Source organism: Idiotropiscis lumnitzeri, chromosome 15 (genome assembly GCF_059441095.1).
Source record: "Idiotropiscis lumnitzeri isolate Australia: NSW breed Sydney's pygmy pipehorse chromosome 15, RoL_Ilum_1.0, whole genome shotgun sequence".
In the NCBI taxonomy this organism is placed as follows: Eukaryota; Metazoa; Chordata; class Actinopteri; order Syngnathiformes; family Syngnathidae; genus Idiotropiscis; species Idiotropiscis lumnitzeri.
The window spans coordinates 2,680,493-2,702,669 of NC_142405.1; the positions used below are offsets into that span (position 1 = coordinate 2,680,493).

Genomic DNA, 22,177 nt, shown 5'->3' on the forward strand with positions numbered 1-22,177 from the left:
CCCCAATCAAAAGAATTCGGATATTTGGGACTTTCTCACACTTTTGGTACCAAACGAGACATGTGATCGTTGCACAAAAGAACAAAGCATCGTGCACAATCTCACCCCTCACTCCCTCACCTCACTGCGTCCCAACGTTGACCACTCCCAATCAATCCCGTATCGGCCTAGGGGGCTCGCGATTAATCAATCAGTTAAATACCCGCGCAAAGAGCAATCGATTCATCCCACCACCTCGGCGGGCCGAACGTCGGATCGAAAAAAAAGGCGCCCGATCCCTTCGGTGAGAAAATTGGAACTCGGGTGGGATGTGTTTCCAAAAGTGCGGGAGAAGCTCTCGGCTCACCGCCGTCTGAATATTCATGGCGAGGAGACTGCTACGATGGAGGTGTTCAGTTATTCATTATGCTTCTGCAAAAAGAAACACACCCACTGCGATGGAATATTAATAGTTGCTATTAATAAAATATCAGCCTCACCCCCACCGGATCAAGTCGACTTTCTTGACCATTACGCTAATAAAGGCACGTCGCATCCGACCGGAAAAGAAAAAGTCACAAAGCGGCTGTGTTGTATGTGTGCATAAAAACAAAGAAATTAATACGACGATGCTTCATTTGGTGTCAAAATGGAAATGTAGTCGAATTGGTGAAGGGGGAACGGCAAAGAACAACTCGATAAGTGTGTACTCAGGAAGGTTGAATGTTTAATTTAGAGCTGGCTGAAAGTATGCTGACATTTCGCCTATTGTTAGCCAAGATGAGTAACACGGGACACCGTCTGCCGGAAAAAAAAAAAAATGGAAATGCGCGTGGAGGCTGTAAAAAATTTAGCCGCTCATCCCCGCCAACAGAAGAGTTGACGCGGAACGCCGGCTGAGTACAGTAGACGAGCCGCGGCCGCGTTGGCCACTGTACGCTCGCCTTCAAAATTGCCCCAAGGTTGTTGTTGTGTTGTTGTAATCTTCGTGACACATCAGCGAGCGAGAGACAGAGACATTGAATTAAAAAAAAAAAAACATCTCGCCTTCGTCTTCACTTTTGCGCGACTGAGCGATCCTTTCACTCAAGCATATCTGTGGCCTTTGCATTAAAATGCAACAGCCGACTAACAAGGCGACGCATTTTTTCAACCTCGGTCGGTTTTCTATCGGGCGCTGGAGCTTTGCTTCCGAGTGCATTTGCCGTTGCCTTTGAAAGAAGACTAACATGTTTACAAATATAGGACACAATAGGGAAATGATAGTAAATGATTGCCGACATTGTAGTTCCTCTTTATTTTTGGAAGTGCTTCTGCGACAACTAAATACAATTTGCTGCAATGCACACTTTAAATTTAGGGGAAAAAAAAAAAAAAGAAAACCAATGACTGTATTTTCCGGATAAGCCGCTATTTTTTTCCTAGATTTTGAAGCATGCGGCTAATACAGTGGTGCGGCTTTTCTGTGGATTTATTTTTTTCACCACTAGGGGCGCTCTATAGTTCAGAAAATACACTAAATAAATCTCGATTGCGACATGCAGTAAACAACTATTTTTTTTTCAACATGCGCCTTGTATTTATTTATTTATTTTTATTATTTAATTAGTTTTAGTATTTATTATCTATTTATTTTTATACTTATTTATTTATTTTTGGGGGGTTATCACCAAAAAGGAGTTGCTGCGGCTCATATACAGGTGCACATTATAGTCGGGAAAATATTCATAAATAATATAGGTTATTCATTTTCATGTAAAATGTGTTATTTTCTTTGCATATTCATAATTGTTCTTTTACCAAGTAAAATTAAATATATATTTTAAATTGAATACTCAACATAAATTTCAGTAGGATATCGAAACACCAAAATATTTGATAGCTAGATCCGTACATTTGAACCAACTGATGCGCTGCTTGTATGCCATGTGTTTTGATTTAGTGTTTGTTTTTTTGTTTTGTTTTTTAATATTGATATAAGACAAATGACAAACATGTGAAATGCAGTTTCAGCAATATCGGAGGTCAACGGTCATATTGGCACGTCTGTTTTCTCGGACACGGTTTTATCTGACAGTTTTCAAGTTGAATAAATACAAACTAACAGACTGGGACACGCGGCGGTGGCGACAGCGGTCGCCTGCGGCGGCGCGAAGGAGGCCGGTTGGAAGTAAAGATGGAGAGGAAAAAGCCGGAGAAGAAGGTCAAGTACCTGCCACATCTGTCAAACACGTCTTCCGGCAGCCGAGCTGTGTCCTGCAGGGTAAGCGGTCGGCTTACGAGGCCTTTTCATCTTGCGGAAGTGACGGCAGACGGGCGCTCGTCTTTCCTCATAAACGCGCGCCTCTGCTAAGCGCACCATCCTGGTGGCTTCGGAACACAAAAGGGAAAGTCATTTTTAAAGTGGGCATACTGGCTGAAATTCTAGATTGTCTTCAAAGTTAACAGAATATCTACTCTACGTTGATTGCTCCATTTTTTTTTCCACTTAACTCGTTCCCGACACACCACAGGATAATTGGCCAGGAGAACGAATAATCGCGAATTGGATGACTTTTATCAGAGGGGATAAAATTGCTCAAATTTTGGCACGATTATCGGAATGTGTGTAGCCTGCTTTCGACAGCTTCTCAAACTGACGCAAGACTTTCATTCTGCCTGCGCACAAGCTCGACTATCAGCAGGCTCACAGGCCTCACCTGGGGGTAGCGTGACCGTGCTCGACACAAAATCGCATCCCTGGATCGTAAACAGACAGAGACGACACTTCCTGACACAAGAAAATGGGAACACAAAGTATTCCAGTTCCAATGTAACCGAGTGACAAACTTTCACCTCACCACGCCGAGCCAACTGGCTCCCCGAAATAGAATCCGTCGCTTTACGCCCCAAGCCCCCCGGGAGTTTGGAGCAGAAACCACCAAACCTTTGCTCAGGGGGGGCGGGGGGGGGGATGAGCTTCCGGTGGGTTTGCGTTGGGGTCGTTCTTAGAGGTAGCTCCAGATTTTGATCCCGGATCGGCGCAATGTTGGCCTCCCTAGACGGTGTCAGAGGACATATGGTTGGAGCCAGCAGCACCTGGCAGCCCCTTCAAACCAGCTTGCGGATTGAAATTGTCGGCAACAAGGGCTGGGAGTGAGAAGAAAGGCCACCGATATCTCCAAAGGACGGGGAGGAATTCACAGGCTCGCTGCCATTGAGGCAACGGCAGCTTGGATTATTTTGAAGCAACTTTCAAAATGAACTGTTTTAATTTGATTAATTTGATGAAAGAAATATCAACCAAGTATGATTGACAAAATATGAGTGATAGACCGATTATTGACTGGGCCGATTATCGAGGCCGATATTTGGCATTTTGACCTTTTTTTTTTTTTTAACATCAAGGCCGATAAATTAAAAGCTGGCTTATTTTGCTGCAGCACATCTCTCTCTCTCTCTCTGCTGTGCTGGTGGCCCTGCCTGCAGAAGCAGATTGGCCCGCCCGCAGCAACATCTGATTGGTTCCTTGTGCAGTGGGTAGCAGCCAATCAGCACTAAGCTGCCCGTTTGCTTTTTTCACCTCCAGTCACATGCACTACAGGAGAGGTCCCGGAAGGTAAGGAAATTTTAATAAAAGTCAGTCTTCTACAACTCACAAACAATATAAAATAAAATATAAATAAATTAAAAAAAAATTGAAAAAAACAATTAACCACAAGTAACCTTTAAAGAGATGTTTGTTTTCATTTATACCACACATTTCTAGTGAATTCCGACAAAATTTCCATCGCAAACCCTTTGAAAAGTTTACCCAACTTTTCCAACTCTGGAAAATCTATAACGATGTCATTACAAGAAGTAATACCGAGACCCGATGCAACGTGACTGCCATCTCACCGTCGTAAATGTTAACAATACCTACGCCTGCTTGGATGCCATCTGTCTTCGATGACGTACTTTTTACTCAACGTTGTGATCTGTTGCTTCACTCTCAAAGGTTAAACAAGACGCCGGCGATCATTTTCACCCCCCCCCCCCGCTCAGTCAAGCAAACTGCGATGCCTCCCGACCACGACGGGTCAATCGACACAAAGTTTCGACACGATTTACTCCACTCCACTGGGGCTGCACTAAGTGGCCTTTATTAGAAGGGTCTCCATCATCATGTTTCAATTGCGGGTGTCAATACGTCGTAAAGCACAATGCATATAAAGCTTTGGGAAAAACAGCGCAAGTGGCGAGGGAGTCGGGAGAAAATTGATGATCAATATACACGCTCATAAATGTGCAGACAATATCCCGTCTTCTGCCATGCATCATCAGCATCATAGCCCGCTGTTTAAAATAGATTACAGTGTGTACGTGTCACAAGTGATGGATCGTGGTGGAATGGATCCATATTTGCACCAAGCGTTCAGTAATGAGCTGGGAGTGCGAGAAGAAATAGATAAACCGTAAGCCTGACAGCCGAGGCCATTTGCGAAAATGCTCTTAAGGCGGATCGCACCGAGGAACAACGCAAACCGTCTTAAGGCGGAACTGATGAACACGTGAGTGAAATTATATTTGGATTTGGTAAAAAGACTTGAAGGGCTTCATGAAAAAGAATCAAAAGGATGGAAAATAATTTCATTTACAATTTTATCAGAATAAGTTTCTATGGGTTAAAAAAAAAATAAAGTACAGCGGTGGTCATTTTTAAAAAATTTAAAATATGAGGAACAGATCAACGACAGAAAGGGTTGCTTTCCGATGGGAAGACACAGCCGGCATTTGAAACTCTTTAATCATACCGTCATTACCGCCATCGAAGGAAAAAGAAGAAGATAGAATTTTGGGAAAATCAGGTGACTTAACAAGGTTACAGCACCATTGACTGGACTCCGGCCTAAAAGGGTGTGGCCTGGATTTCAGAACACAAAGTAAATTGACTAGTTATCGACTAGTACACAATTGACTAGTTTTCGGCACGAGTGGGATGCGGAAGACGTCATAATCGCAAGTAAACATTAAGACCAAAGAGCAAGGCGGGAAAATGATTTAATTGCAGATACACTTGCAAGGCCATTTTCAAGTCGGACTTTTCAAGAGAAGCTAGCTCGTCCGACACTCGCTCAGTAATGCTTAAGTGTCTTTCTGGATATTATTTTTCCAGTACAGCCGTCACTGAAGGCCGACGTATGAAACGCACGGCCCGCCACTGCTATATTCAGCAGTAGCCGTTAGCAGTTTGTGGACAGAATGGCGTTTGAGGTGTACTTTATTTTGTCAGGGATTTGAACGAGAAGGGGTTTAGCTCAGTGCCTCAGGCGGCAATTTTATTTGTGTCATTCTGGCAATTAATGAAAAGAAATACAATGAGTCCATTTTTGGTGGTAAAGCACGCTCATCGTTTCGACCGTTGCCGTGATTCCCCCCCCCCCAAAATCATTAATAAGAGCAAATGCATTTAAATGCTTCACCCTAATTGCATCCCTCAGGTGCCGGCAGTAGCGACCGTAAGCTTCTTTGTGATCCTTTGTGGCATGTTGTATCCCTGAGCCACATTTGTGAATGTATTCCGAAACAGAGTGACATAAAGCTCGGAAACAAGCCTGCAACTTAACCCCCCCCAAAAAAAATAAAAATACAGGCGGGGAGAAGCTCTTCTGTATTCCCTCATTCCGGTGCGGCAAAACGCTTCACTTGTCACTGCGGAGCTCCTTTAATAAACGCTGCAAAGTAAAAATGTCTGGCTTTGAGTGGCAGAGTGTGACTGTTTAAAACCATTGGGATTCCGGTGTAATCCTTCGGAAAGAGCGAGCGTAACCCGATTTTAAAGTTGTCTTGTCGCGTCGTGTCGGCGAGGAGGAAACAAAAACGGAAGACGGGGCTGAGTCCCGGGAAGCCATGCGGGGCAATTGCATGAGGAGGGAAGACACGAAAGCTTTCCAGGGTCTTCTGACTTTGAAGCAGGCATGTGTTTTTAGCCCCGGACCTTTGAAAATAGAACTAAATGTGGGTTACATCTTCAGAGGAGGTGTGACACCTTGATGTGCCGAACGGGAAACAGGAAGTAAAGAGTATAATCAAAATTGGGATTTTGAACCACAGGAATTTAATTTTACGATTTCATTTGTTTTTTTTCCCCCCCACTAAAATGGAAACGCTAACTTTACTACTAACTTTCCCATTTGTCTTGCGTCTCCTTGGCAGCTGACAGCAGCGTTTAAGCTTCCACTGGAGACCTCTCGCCTGCTCACCGGATCCAAGTTGCCATGGAAAAGCCGCGGAAATGGGGCATTCGTCGGTTGAGGGTGGGAGGCGGTCTGGAGGGAGGCGGCGAGCTTCTAGGGCCCGTCCTTGTCAAACCATCAAAATCTTTTGATGCCTGACTGAAAAGGCGCGGTATTCACTGCCAAAAAGGAACTGCAAGGGGGAGGAGGAAACTAATCTGCTGGAGTCGAGATTTAAAAGTTGCGTATTTGACCATAAAATATGACCGAGACAGTGACTCGCCGATATATAATCGGTGAAAAATCGGCACGTCCTCCAATGCGACCATCAGCTGTCTATAATCGAGGTGTTAATTACCTCGGGAGCGCCGTTTGGATGATTAATGTCGGTCGGCGCTTGTGAGATTAAGACTGGCTGGCACCGAAAAGCTGATGTATTAACGCGACAAATCAAAGTGCAATCATTACAATCACAAGTGGCTACAGTCTCTGACGAGTGATTAATGAAACAAAAAGATGATCCGAGGGGGCGGAAACGACGCCAATGAGGATTTTTTTCAAGCGACGGACCACCTCGCTGAAGAAATGGACGGAAAGGCTCAATTATCGCATTTTCCGAACGATAAGCCGCTACTTTTTTCCAAGATTTTGAACCGTGCGGCTTTTCTGTGGATTTTTATATCACCACTAGGGGCGCTCTATAGTTCAGAAAATACGCTAATTAAATCTCGATTTTTTTTTTTCTTTCTTGTGTCTCGTTTTTTTTGTTTGTTTGTTTTTTTAAGAGCTATTGCTACACAAGTGCGTTTTATAGTCCGGAAATTGCAGTAGAAAAAATGGGTCTTGGCAGTAAATAATTAAAAAAAAAAAAAAAAAAATGGAGAGAACTGTCTGCATACTCTTACAGCTCTTGTAATATGTACAATATATATATATATATATATATATATATATATATATATATATATATATATATATAAATATATATATATATATATAAATAATTTATTTGATTATTTATTTTTTTTTTTCAAAATAAGAGCTCCCGCGGCTTAAACGCGGGTGCGCCTTGTATTCCGGAAATTGTGGTAATTGTTATCACGAGGCGGCTCAAGTCATGTCCAACTGTCCCATCGGCTGCTGAAAACTCTTGGTTGGAAGGTCAACGGCGGCCCGCTCGCAAGTAAGAAGGCGTGCCATATGAAATATGTAAAGCGACGGTGATGAATAAGTCAATAGCTAAAAAAGTTTGAAGCTTTAGTGACACACCAGCGGGGACGTGCCGCTGACAGTCACACCTCACATTTACAGACGCTTTTCAAGTGGAACTGTCAGCCGAGCCACCCCCCCCCCCCTACTCCACCCCCCTGCTGAGGTTCTGGAGTCAAAACCACCTGTCTGGAATCAAACTTTATTTTACCCGATACGCAACCAGAGCAACGGCGAGATTTTTATTTGGCTTTGTGAGAAATGTGGTCATTGTTCTCTTTGGAAGTGTCACAAGCATCACTTTTTGGCCGCATATTCAGCTTTTTCGTTCTGCAGCCAGACAACTTGAAAGTCTTGATCTGCGTGATTACATCATGTCTCCCCCCTCGCCCCCCACCAGTGTTCCGTCGCCCGTCTATTTGAGCCCGAGACGCAGCTGCTGCTTAAATCCCCTCGGCTTGGAAGCGACAGGGCGTCGGGCCAGCGCTGCCGGACAAGAAACGTTGCATGTGATCTGACAGCAGCTTTGACAAAGATGCTCGCAAAATATTTGGAAAAATATTTATTTTTATATTTTGGCGCTGGGAATTAACTATTCCAAACCAAAAAAAAAAACTGGGGGAGTCAAAATATCCGATCACATAATCCATCTAGGAACATCGTTCCCAGTCACTGGCATGATTCGACATCCAACCGACAGAGACAATAATTCTAATTTTAAGTCAAGTGAACTTGGGCAAGGGATGGCAACTTTTATCTCTATTTCATGGCATTGGCAACTTTTGCATGCAGCGTAACAGCTAACTGCTGCTTCACCATGTTTGCTTTGAAAAAACGGGCGCCATTTCATTCAGTAGTAAAATCTATTCCATTGCACGAAATAGTGGAGAAAGCTGAAAAAAAATTGGTGAAAAAGTCCAGCAGAGAGGAGCAAAAAAGCCCGGAGGAACGAGCGTGACCACGAGATGAAAGTCGAGCGCGATGCTGTATGTTTGTGCGGGGCGGGCTTGGCGTTGCAAAATGGCGGCCAGACTCCGAGGGCGACAACCACAACAAGGCAGCCAAATCCCGACGGTGCAGAGAAGCGGCGCTCGTGCCCTCAGGCCGGCGCCATCTCATACCATGTATGGCACTCTCATGTGTTTGCGTTATCTCTCCGTTGCACGCGTGTGCGCATTCACGGGCATGAGCATGGTGGAAAATGCGAGCGTGTGAAGATTGCAATGTCAGGCCTGCAGGCTGCCCGTGACATAATCAATAACATCACTCGCGCTGATAGAAACTTGGCGTGTTGTTATTATTACATGACAATGACAAAAGGGCAGAAATTAATCAGTGTTGTTTGTTGTGCTTTTTAAATTTATTTATTTTAGAGCCGACAGATCTCGCAGCTTCGGCATTCAGCTGAGGTGTGAACGTCAACTCGGTAGCAGTCCAAATGTTCCGTTACCAAGGACGCCAAACGAGCGACATGCCCATCCAGAGAATGTGTTTTATATTTTTAAAATGAAAAAGCTAAAAAAGCAGCTGTGGCCAAAAGTTTTCTTTGAAAGATATTGACAAACATAACGAGAGTGGCTCAAGCGCTCAACCAAGGACAACATTTTTTTTTTAAATGTGGATCAACAGCGGCACATACAAGGGTAGGGCTGGGTTCGGGCTTTAATCTCGGGATGGGGTTTCAAGGCTCGGTGAGTTTCAAGTTGGTGTTTTTGAATTTGGATGAGAAGCCTGGGATCCAGTTTCATATTTGGGTTCCAAGCCTCAGATAGGATTTCAAATATAATGGTGACTTGAGATAGAAGTCAAGTCTCAAGAATAAAAAAAAATATTTTTGTATTTTTTTTTTAATCAGGAAACAATCACTTTATATTGTTCTTTATAAAAAAAAATAGAGAAAAATTAAATAGAATGTTAAGAATTATGACCTAATGCTACAATTCAATTCTGCTGCGCCTTTTGGTGTACACACTTTGTCCACTGGGGGCAGTATAATACACTTATACAGACATTACTCTCAGTCACTCAGTAAGCGGCAATCATATTAATCGTTTTTTATAACACTGCAAATAAGGTTGCTATCCATTAGCCCATATATGGCATTTTCCATTATGTGTTAGCATTAAGCTCATAAGGGCCCAATTAAATTAAAATTAAATAAAAAAATTAAATAATGCTTTAAATACCCAAAGTGGAATCCGCTTTGCTTTATTTATAGTTTGACAGTAAAATTCAACTGGCAGTGGATTTAAACAGGCCGAACCCCCCCCCCCCCCCCTTTTTTTTTTTTTTGCACTTGTGTCTCCACTTTGCACTTTCACGTCAGAGCAAATGAGCCGAGTGACGGCTTGCGTCTCCAAAAACACTCAAGTCGGGTCACATGTATTTCAAGACGCCACTAGCAAACATGCCAGGATATTTACAACTCTATTTTTAGTTGAAAACCAACCGTTACACTTAAATTAAGATCCAAGAATTAATCATTAAAAAAAAAAAAGCCAAATATGTCCAATTGATGGTTCCGAAAGAGTTTGTCTTCTGTGGCCGGTGCTCGAGTGCTTCACAAAGTTGAGTCGAAATAGGTAGAATGGTCGCCGCATGCACGCAGACGATTAAAAAAAAGGAGCCAAATCAACAGGGTGTCTTTTAGATGGATTGCTTCATTGCCGCTGCTCCTTAAAGAGCCACGAGGCGGCTTCCTTAAAGCGTTTGCACATTAAGGGGACAGACACAAGAAAACAATTTCAATGGCGGGGAAGAGACATGAAAAAAGTTTCAGGAGTAAAAGAACAAGTGTTACCTGTCCCATTTGACTTTGTATAAGACTTTTCCCTCGCTGCCGCAGCGGCGTTAAAACACGGACGATGTCGCACGTCGACTGAAATGACTCATTTTCTTTTGGAGAAAAAACAAAAAAACCATCTGGGTGTTCTTAAGATAAGGCCGACCATCTGTGTCGGCACGCAAGTCACTAAACTAGAGATTTGACTTCCAGCGGCCGAGGCGACGGGGGGGGTAACATTTAGCTTGGAAAAATATTTGCAGAGAACGACGGTGAAGAGCCAAATAAGAGATGAGCCAGAGAGGAGGCGCGAGGAGATGAGTAGCGTGGCCAGAACGTGACAAAAAGTCATCAAATCACTAATTAATTGCTGGCACGCAAGTCGATAAAACATCCAAAGACAACTATCGGGGTTCATTTGAGCGCGTTAACATCGGAATTTTGTAGGATTTCATACGAAAAATATTAGGACCTTAGGGAAAATTTAAATGTCAGGCAGCTTTATTTTTGTAATCGCTTCTAAGTAAAGAAAAGAAATCAAAAGTAGTTTACTTAACTCATTTACTACCTTTGACGGATAAAGACATCAAAGATCCTTTTTTTTTTTTTTTAACCCGGCTGGTTAATACTTAAAAGTTCATACGTTGCATATAAGTCAATAAACTCTTTCCGGAGGTAAAAAATAGAAATAAAAACTTTCATTTCGACACAAACCAATTCAGCTTGTTTTCATCGGAGGGATTTCATACGACAATTACGATCAAATTAGTAGAATAGCAACTTTTTAGAAGGACTTAATGCCAAATTTTTTTTCCCCCCTTAAGTATCGGTGACAGGTATCGGCAGCCTCCATGAGTACCCAAAATCGTCAAATAAGGCCGGAATTGGTTCGATCCGAAAATCTGGCATCAGTACTCGCCCATCCTTATTTGTGGCTGCATGTAAACCAATTACTTCACTAAAAAAAATTTAATTTTAATTTTGCATTTACAGTCAAGGCTACGCTACCACTATCCTTCCTCCTCCTCACCTTGTTTCTTTCTTCCCGTTTCCAATCCGAGCACCAAATAGACAACGGTGGCTGGTGGACGAGGCGACAGGGTCGGAATCAAGATGCATCCTCGGCCCGACAGCTGCTGAATGGAGCAGATAGAGAACACGGCGTGAGGTCACTTTCCATTAGCGCCACCTCACCGTCACCGAGCGCCAAGTGTGCGACTGCAACGGTTGACTCGTCCCACGGCTGCGGCATTTCGTGGAACCTCCTTCGCTACCAGATTTACATTCGAGTGAGAATATTGCAGAAAACTTGATTTATATCAGTGGTTGAAAAGTGAAAGTGAAACGTGTGGTGTTGGATGGATTCAGATGGATGTTTCATTTTGAGGAATTTCGCTTACAGCAGCTCAAGCTCAAGAGCTCATTTGAATAATTATCTCTGTGTGTTGTGCAACGCAAAAATATACAGCAGAGTGGGAATTTGAATTTCTCCTGAAGGAATTTTGAGTACGATAAATTAAAATATTCCATTGAACGAGCACAAAAGAAACAAAGGCAATGATTTGAAGGATAAAATTAGGTGGAATCGACCTTAACGTTTTCCTTTTTTTTTTTTTTTTTAAGAATATCACGTCTGTGTAATTTGCAAGTTTTACTTTTTGAACTGAACAGAAATAAAAGCGCTTTTCTACAATATTCTGAGCATCAACTGTTAACAGCAATTCTGAGCTAAATGTGAGCTCATTATTTGGCAAGCGGGTCGCTCTTGTTTTCATCTAATGATTTCGATTAAATACATTTTAAATCAAAATTGATAAAATTGCGAAAATTCATCAATCAATTGTCTTATTGTGAATAATTTTATGGTTTTGTGTCAAAAAGATGACGGAGACAATCTATTCTGGATCAACTAATTCGAGCCGCAAGAATTGTTAATTGCTCGTTTCAAATATTGATCCGTCTAAGCACAATACTCAAAATGGATGTAACGCGACGGCATCAATAAAACCTGCCGTGCGTTATTTTAAAACATTTGTGTCCATGCGGGACAACACTAATGAATCACTGCAACGTGTACACTTTGCACCGACAAATCTCCTCACATCTGCCGCAAACAAACGGTCTAATAAAGCCGCATCTGCCCCCCTTTTGCCATTTCCCGCCGTCACTTCCCACGTCCCGGAGCCGCGCGACGCCAATGACGGAGCCAATGTCACGCTGTCACCTGGGCCGAGCCATTATTGCACAAGCGTTCTTAATAGCCCCATAGATTAAAGTCCGGCGGAACAAGACGCCGACAGATTAAAAAAAAAAGAAAAAAAAAGATAGGGAAGAGGATGATGAATTGCCTCCGATTGAGAGGCAATCATGCATAAATTACTTGGATGTGCTTGGGTGTAATAGCCAGTTTTCACTCACTCTCACGGAGATGCGGTTTAAGGCGAAGGGGTTGGGGATAGAGAGGCGGGAGAAAAGGAACGTGGGGGCAAAGAGTGAGGGGGGGGGTCAGCTGGGTGGCGGGTAAAGAACGAAGCGGGTCGCAGCTGTCTACTCAATCACGTCACCGTCAAGGGTATCGCCCTGACACCGTCTCCACTCTTTGCCCCGAGCCTCCGCCACAAATCTCCCAATAGGCAGTCGCCACCGTCACATAGCATCCGCGCCCCCCCACCCGCCTCACCTCTCCACCACAACCCCCCCCCCCCCCCCCTCCTTCGCCGCCACCCTCGAGGCCCCCCCCCCAGGGCTCCACAGGCACGATTCCGAGGCCCAGCGGGATTGTGGCGGGAGCCCCGTGAGCGGCTGATTATTCCAGATCTCCGGCGAACAAGAATCCGCCACGTTACAATGGTCTCGTCGTCTTTGGTTCCGCTTTCTGCTTGGCACGAGTGATGGCCGTTTGGATGGAAGGAATTTTCTTTGCACAGCAAGGAAGATACCAATTAGAGATTGACTGTAATTGACTGGGGGGCGGGGGGCACGGTGCCATGCTGAGGGGGGGCGCGTGTGACCCTGGAGAACATGCTTTAATTTCCGCTGTACTCCAATAAAGTGTCATTGCACCTCCACTCCAGTAGTTGGCAGTGACGCTCTCCTTACCCATTGTGCACGGCGAGTATTAACTCGACAGTATAGGGGTTTTTTTGTTTGTTTTGCAGCGAAATTGCAATTATTTATAGTTGCGGTGGAGAATGAGTGGTGGGGGGGGGCAAATACTTTCCTTCTTGCTAGTGGGGGGATAACATAAAATAATTGAGAAGCACTGCCTTAAAAAAAGAGAGCCATTAAAAAATGTGATATTTTTCTACAGCTAAGGAGGCTATAATACGATATCATCTGCAAAATTATTTAATTATCCACATCGTGTCCAACAATGCAGATAAAAGCCAATAAGGATGTTTGCGAAGACACAGCTGATGCAACGAAAGGAGAGGAGGCTTCTGCCGTTCTCTCCTCCAAAATTGAGATCGCTTGACATAATGAATGTTGACGTGCCAGCGTGCGGCACCGGCGGGGGGGTTTAAAAATAAAAATATATTACCGAATGCACCCATTTATTGACTGCATTCCAAAGAACTTCATTTGGAGGGCGCTTTAAGGATGAATACTACAGTATCTCCGTTTTCTCAGTAATTAAAGCGAGCGCCATCTGCAGAAACGCAAACAGCCAGTAAGCTTGGCCGCGGTTCAGGCGAGCTACAGTTTGTTTCACCGCCACGGCCGCGGGGCGGGGTGGTGGGCCTCGGGCCCGTCACAACACTTGAGGGGCCGGGCATTTGTCTCCCTTCACCGCATCCCTCTTCATCAGCATCACTTGGTGTGCGGCTGCTTTCAAACGTGCCACTGCAGTCCTCCACTCCTCCTCTTTTTTTTTTTTTTTTTTTTTTGCCAGCCCAAGTGGTGTATTAATGCCAGCACAGCAGGGAGCCAGGGAGCAAAACAAACCCGGGCCACTTAACTCGATAGTATTCACAATGGCAAATTAGGCAGGAAAAAAAAAAAAAAAGACGGAAGAAGTCGCCGCACGGGCCTGTGAAGGAGAATGAACGAGGGGGTTTTCCTTGGTGACTCATTACAGCGGCGGTAATAAGCAGAGAAGCTCGTGCAATGGGCAAAATTGCGAGGGGATACACTGGTTAATATTTACAGTGCACTTTGTCACCTTCATATTCTATACAGTGCATCGGCGAGCGAGGGAGGAGGATTAATAGCGTCGCTCCGTGCGCCATAAATCCTTAAAGATGCTTCGGACAGACTCCCGCCTTCCGCTGGCGGCCTTTTTCTTTCTTTGGCGTCAACCTATGAACCTGATGAGCTCGCAGCCACTTTGCGCACGCGGGAGCTCTCTCGGGCTGAGTTTCAAGTCAGAGTTCAAGTCCAGGAGGTGCTTTATGAAAGTGGCACTGAAGAAAAAGTAGCGCAAGGAAGAAAAAGAATCAGATTTGTCGGCGTTGGAGTCTATTGAATTCGGCGCAAGGAGAGGCCGTAATGAGATATGAAGAAATAAATACAATTTTTGGTCTATTAAGTCCTGGAGTTCTTTTCAAAAATGGACAGAAAAATCCCAGAATTCTGATTGGATAAAAAAGATTCTAGAAAACTCTTGCTTGGCATTGCTAAACTTGATGTGCACGAGCTTCGGCTGCAGCCGAGAATTCATCCACTGGATTATCCTTCAATGCTACGGCTAGAACTTAACGACAAACGAGTCCGTCGCCAACTTAGCCTAAAGCGTCAAGGCTGAGCATCGCTCGGCGGCGCAGGCGTGCGGCCGCGGCAAGAGGAGGGCCGGAGAGCTTTTAGCGTAGCCGTCGGGTCAAAACCGACACCCTTGAGTACTTGTAAACCACCGAGCATGCTCGGTGACCCAAAGAGGACAAACTGGATCTGTGTCAGCGAAAAGCCGTTCACTACCACTCCATTAACCTTGGTGAAAGCAGCGAATAGAAGTGTTCTGTGCTACCTTTAGAAACTAATTTCTCAAACGTTTGTGTGAAGGCGACACGGCACGTGCGTGTAAGATTTATAAAAAAAAATTTAAAAAATCAAATAAAAATTAAGACGCGCTTACAGGATGCAGGAGAAAATAAATTGTCGCTGCCAAAAAACATTTGTTTGCAAATCCATTAAATTCACAGAGAGCTACAACGATCCGAGGGAAAAGTTAAAAATGCATCGGAGACGTACAGTATTTGGGTATGAAAAGGTGTTACAAAGTTCCAAAACTCTCCAATTATGCTTGCAATGCTTTTTGTCATCGTGCTGATCAAATGTGTAAGTTGACATAGAAGTAAGTAAAACATCAAAGAGATTCCAAGGTCAAATCGATACACCCCCCCCTTAAAAAAAAAAAAAGCCAATAAAATTGCAGCAATTACTACTAAATAAATGAAAGATAAGGGGTGTCACAACTTTGCACGGAAATGACAAATTGATCTCGTTTGTATTCCATTTCGACCTTCGCAATCACAAGGGGCCCCGTGATTGTCCCGGTATTGTTTTTCTCTGGCGGGACCGTATGGAGAGAAATAAGACTCATCACTCATCAGACTCATTAAGACTCGCAGCATGAACCCCAACGTGTCCTGGGCCACGGAGACGCCACTATCCTCATCATCCATAACGATATTAAACGCAAGATTCCACTCAATGTAAACAGACAAATTAGTCCGCAAACGTTTCAATTCAATGAGTAGTGAAAATAATTGTCAGCCATTTATTCATTTTTAATAACATTTCTCCCAATTTGGGTTGCAGGTGAGTTACAGCCGACATTGGGCGACAGACAATAACTGGTTACTGGTTTATTGCGGCATAAATAATTCTAATCATAATAATAAATCAATGTTTCAAATTCCACATTAAAGGATATCGTCATAATAATCATTAAAAATGATGATGGCAATACTAACTGGTGTATGTGTTTAGTATTTTATTTTTTCTCGATTTTATTTTATTTGTATATGAAGTTATTTTTTTTTAATCATAGAAGGGAATATTGAACTATTATTTGATATTTGATTACCGTAATTTCCGGACGAAAAAGCGCACCCGCAGCAGCAGTGCCGCAGTTATGTTGAAAAAAAAAAAGAAATTGTTTACTGCAAGTACAGAACAATTGTGAATGCACATAAAAGTACATTAACAGATTGTTAAAACAGTGCCTTTGCTAATTAAAACAGAACAGACCCAAGAAAAAAAATTGGATTTTTTTTTGGTGTATTTTCTGCACTTATAGAGCACCCCTAGTGGTGAAAGAAAAATCCACAGGAAAAAAGTAGCGGCTTATAGTCCGGAAAATACGGTAATAATACTGATATTGAATTTTCAAGTACTGCAGGAATTTAACTTTTCCTTCAAGATTCATTTTGAGTCACACAGATAGCATTATTACGACTAGATGTCAACCCACCTACATTTCGGGTGGTGGTTCCAGTAAAACGAAACCAAAGGCCGACATCATCAGATTGATATACATCTTTTGGCAGCAATTCCAGTGAGCTAAATGGGCCACATCAATAAAAGCACGTTGGGCGAGCTTCTCATTGGCCACAATAACAAACAACAAGACAAGATGCTGCGAGACGAGAGCGCACCAACATCTAAAAGGGGTCAACTTGTTAGCGCGAGGCGACCAAAAAAAAAAAAAAAAAGCCCGTTCCCCAATAGCCATCATGTCTCCCACACACTTTCACGAGTGTGTGTGCATGTGTCTGCGATTTCAATACAAATGTGAAGTGTAGCGTGTGGCGCCGGCCACTTCACGAAGCGATGGAGCGAGGCTCGGACGGAGGAGCCGGGAAGCAAAGAAAAACAAAAGCTATTGATATAAATGATGTGCCGACTGAGCAAGCCCCCCCGGGCAGGGCGAGCGAAGGTCCGCTCGATACCAATTGATCGCGGGAGGCCCGCACATTTGTCTTAATTCTGACTAATTAAGGTAGCGGCTGACGAGGAGCGGCGAGGAGACGCGGGGCGGGGGAGGGAGCAAGTGGGCCGAGTTGTTGGTCTTTGCGTCAGCGGGACCTCCCAGATTACAAAATTAAGCCCCCGTGCTTACCAAGCGTGGAACAAGTGGAGGATTAAGAAAATCAGTTGCGGAAACAGCAAGCGACGCCACATTAGTGTCGCTGCCAAAACAAATTCCCGCGTCGTCGGTGCCGTTTCTGATAGGCAGAAGAGGAGATAAATCCTTCTAACACATTTTTTTTGTCACATTTGCCTGCGAAGTGCTGATTATCTTGTGTGGCCTTTTGGTCGCCGAGAGGCAGCGGAATTTTGAAGCTCCAGCCGCTACAACAGATATACATCAAAGCTTGTTAATTGGCAGCGAGGGGAGGAGAAAGTTTGTGGAGATCATAGGAAACAATCGGGAAAGTCAAGACAGATTTGTTGACAGTCAGTACTACTTGCAGACAGCTAATTTGGGGGAGGAGACTCACAATTCTTCATTCTTTGTACATATTATAAGAGCTGTGTTTTTTTTCTCTCTCCATTTTTTTTCAGTGAGGAAATTAAAACTCATTTACTGCCATTGACGGCTACAGACGTCAAAGATCCATTTTTATTTTACACGCTGAACGATTTTGTACTGTGAATGCACATAGAGGTACATAAACAGATTGTTAAAAAAGTGCCTTTTAACACAGCAACAACTTTGCTAAAACAGAACAGACCCAAGAGGAAAAAAAAAATTTAAAAATCAAGGTTTATTTTGTGTATTTTCTGAACTATAGAGCGCCTCTAGTGGTGAAAGAAAACTCCCCAGAAAAGCTGCATCGTTGTATTAGCCGCATGGTTCAAAATCTAGAAAGAAACTAGCGGCTTATTGTCCGGAAAATACGATAGTTGATTTGGATAGAAACAACTCCTCTGCCGGTGCAGTCAAGTACTACACACTGCTTTTTCTCAATTGCAATTAGAAGCAAAAAATCCACAATCAGTTTCCAAAGACTCCTCAATGAATTAACCAATCCCAACAAAAAAAAGATGACTTTTGTCCAAACAGTCATCTGAAGATTGCATAAGTTCTGATGACGATAAGTTCAGATCAAGTAAGAACGGCTGATGTAACTGAATAAAATTCCACCCAGACACTTTTGTACTCTTAGAAAGTCCCTGAAACATTTGGTCAGCCTTGAGTTAAGACGCATTGTGCATACTGAGATGAACGCAACAATACAGAACAAAACATTCCATACTTTAGTATACGCTTGTATATATTCGTATGTCAATCATAAAAACTAGAGAGCGTGAAAGAAACAAGGCTGGGGAATCTAAAGCGAACGTTTTTTTATTGTTAAGCCGAGTCTGAAAAGATGGGAGGTTCTCTGTGTAGCCCTGGACAATAAAGTATCAGCAATTCAGCAAACTATTGATCGTACGTGTTGCAAATATTGATCCGTCGTCTGCTATTGTCGCCAGAATCCTATTCAACAAAAGGCTGCCAGAACCAACGCCGACATGAGTCTTTTGACATATAAAGTGAGCTTCTATTCCGAGAAGCCTTGAGGAGTTACAAAGGTGTTAAGGTGGATGGGGTAAACTTTATCAACATCCACAAAGGCAGACGTTACAGTTCCTCAGGCTAACAATGGTCAATCTCCTCAGGAATGACTTGAGGCCGCTGTAAAATATGTACATCGGTAAGATCAGAACGATGACTCCAAATGGTAAGGCCTTGGGAGTAGCTGCGAAGTCATTTTAGAAAAATGCGCACTCATGAACATAACTAGAGTGATATACAGTAGATCATACCACCAAGGCTGAACTGGTACTAAATATTGGATTTCAATGTTTGCCTAGTTGTTTGTCAGTTAGACGACACCCAGGGTGTCAAACTCATTTTTGTAGACTGGCCACTTCATCGTTGTGGTTTCCCTCAGAGGGCCGTTATGACTGAATCCGCATAAATGTATGATCACCTAACGTTCTCACATACACACAACAAATTGATGGAAATGTTACACCGTTAAGAATGATGGGCCAACTCATCTGCCGTGCAACATGTTTAATTTTTTTTTTTAATCAGCAGCACCTACTCCCTGTCAGGGCACAATTGTGACAATCCGACAACGTTTCTCGGTGCGCAGCTTCTCTTGCATCATCGCAAACGGACTGTTCTTCTTCGACGGTGTTTTTTATCTTAGCTGGGCATCCGCAACAGTTATCTTAACAAAATATTAAGATTGATATTGGCAACATGGATTTTGGCCACGACTTCACCTTCTAAACACCTCGCAACATCATATACAAAATTGAACATATCATGCTGTCGTGTTTCATCTCCCGCGATCGCGTCGCACGACGTATCCGCCATTCCAAGAGTACGTGGTAGTGAATCGCATTCAAAAACTAACATATGTGCACACATCTACTATCTAGCTAGACATCTATAGCACCTTCTAACACTTGTGACCATTTTCTACTCTTGCTCATCATTTTTAGTTTATTTGCAATCCAATTTACCTGTCAGTGCAAAATAGTGACATTCAGACGTCGTCGGTGCGTCGCTTCTCTTGCATCATCGCAAACTGACTGTTCTTCTTCGACGGAGGTCAGCCTCGGCTCTGATAAGCAAGGTCCTAAGCACCCTCTGCTGGTGAAACTAATATTGCACACGGATAGAAAACAGACACCAAACCCTCAGGTTATCAGTTGAAAATGACCTTAAGACCAACGACAATAAAATTGTGGGGGGCAACTATTCCAATGTATCCACTTTTCGCATAGTACCACAGAAAGCCAGTTTTGAAATCAGAGGCCAGTCAGTAATTGTTTGTTCAACATTTCTTCATTTTTTTTAAAGGGGGAGGATTGATAACAACTAAATGGCAATATCACATATCTCCATGTTTTTAAAAGCAAAGAAAATGTGCTCGAAGCAGGACGTTGACACACATGATTTCCATAAAGTAGATTTCGAATGACCAAGAGTAGAGTTTAGTGCGGACAAAAGGCCTGAACACACACACATACACGCAAAAAAAAATAATAATAATCTTCCCTGTGGACATGGCCTAAAGTCATAGCACCCCCCCTCAAAAAAAAAAAAAAAAGATATTTCAACACTGCCGCTGCCAAGAGCCCAGCTTGAGATTTCTATCTGCTTCCCCCTGAGGATGTCAGCAGTGAGGAGGAGGGAGGGAGGAGGTAACGTCGTGAATGGGGTGGGAGATCGGGTAAAACGCTACCTGACTGGAGATCCCAATCTGACAACACACTCGCAGACATTTACAAGAAGGTGCACGGGCCGGGCTCACCCGGCCCTCAGACACCAGTGACACAATATCAGCGGTGCAAAGTGACGGACAGCCGGCATAGCTCCATCAGACAAGAACTCATTGTTGGGACAAAATAGATCCGACTGACCGGGCTGACCTGCAAACCTTTCCCGCTCACTGCCAAGCCGGGAGAGAGTGACAGATAAGCTCGACTATCTGCTACTTCTTCCTTCACACACAAACTTAAATGCCCTTTCCACCTCCCGCTCCCGTCTATTCATATCCTGGGCCTGTCTGGACGGCCGGTCCCCCTGGGGGCCGAATTCGCAGATAGAAGCCGGACGGTATTTTATCCACCAAGAGACGACAGACAGACGCAGTGTCATTCACTCACATCAAATTAACAAATGAGGATGGACACATCCCCTGGAATCTCCTCTCATCAGCTCAAGTGTGATCTCCTAATGACTCTGGTTGTCGATACCGGGCCGCATGACACGCTAAGCCTTGAGGGTGGACAATAAGGATGTTTTTCTTGTGTCACTGCTGGTACGGGCACTAATCAGCTGTAATTTACTGCTATACTCTCTAGTGACTCTGGTTTTCAAACTATTCTCTTTAGGACAGGCGTGGGCAAACTGTGGCCCGGGGGCCACATGCGGCCCGTTAAACGTTTTAATCCGGCCCGCCAAACTTAAAAAAAATAATAAAATTAATAAACATTGTTATTGTTTTATTTTTTTAAATACTCTGGTGTGTCAAACACAGATATTTTGTTGTAATGCTTTTGTTCATTTTCATTTAAAATTAAATGGTTTTTTTTTCTCCGATGAGGTGAGGTTACCAAAAAAAAAATTAAATAAAATAACAGCTGGTATTTCAGAGACTTTGGTGATCTCGTGATCTGCTCCCACAAATATTCATCTAAAAGACTTGCCCAAAATCTTTTGTCAAGTCTTTCTGGAAGCGTGAAAGCTGTTTTGTCTCCAAAGGGGAGGAGGGGAAGCGACCCGACGTCCTGTTGAAGTGATGATGCGGAGATTCACCCTGACACTCGTGATCTTGACCGGCGGTCTGCATGATAGGACAGATACATCCAAATGCAACAGAGGAAGACCCTAAATCCACGGGAATCTTTTTGGCTGGGTGGCGCTGAATCAATACCGGAGCCTTCGCGTCAACAACCGTAAGAACTCTCAAATATTGGTGGATCAACATGGAAAAGCAAAATGAAACATAAATAGCAACTCGTTTCAACTGAAATCAGACTTACAGGATGCAGAAAAGCATGTCATTCTGAATGAACATGGACAAAATCTGATTTTGCATCGTCGAGCTAACACACCTGAATAACGGGGATTGATATAATCCGACCAGTTAATGAGCCAAATGTTGCTTAGGTACAAGCATAATCATAAGTCGTAAACCATTCAGAAACATTTCCTTAACTCATTCACTTCCAGCCGAGTAAAAAAAAAAAGGATTTTTGACGTCTTTAGCCGTCAATGGCATTCATTTTTTTAAAATGTTCGATTCGGTCAAGGAGAATATAGCGTTCAGCCAATAAATGGACACCCGTACGTCCAAAGTGACTAACCTATAAATGTAAACTTACTGATTACGGTTCATTACACGGTTCATTTTGAACAAAAACACTTTCACGGATAAATCTACCAAGACCTTTAGACCACCGTAAGTGGACGTAACTCGACACTATCAATTTCCTTTTTGTATCGTCTCTCTAGAAGCTCCCAAAAGCCATGCCTTACGCCACCCCCCCCTCGCCG

At 43.4% G+C, this 22,177-nt stretch overlaps 1 protein-coding gene across 1 annotated transcript in view; it reads right to left on the minus strand.

Annotated features, from left to right (window-relative positions):
* Positions 1-22,177, minus strand: part of LOC148322164 (uncharacterized) — a 101,426-nt gene that overhangs the window by 78,959 nt on the left and 290 nt on the right. The window contains exons 2-3 of the mRNA XM_088317605.1: positions 11,198-11,303; positions 2,192-2,349 (exon numbers count right to left, since the gene is read on the minus strand). The gene's annotated coding sequence lies outside the window, so the exon portion shown is untranslated. The remainder of the gene's footprint in view (positions 1-2,191; positions 2,350-11,197; positions 11,304-22,177) is intronic.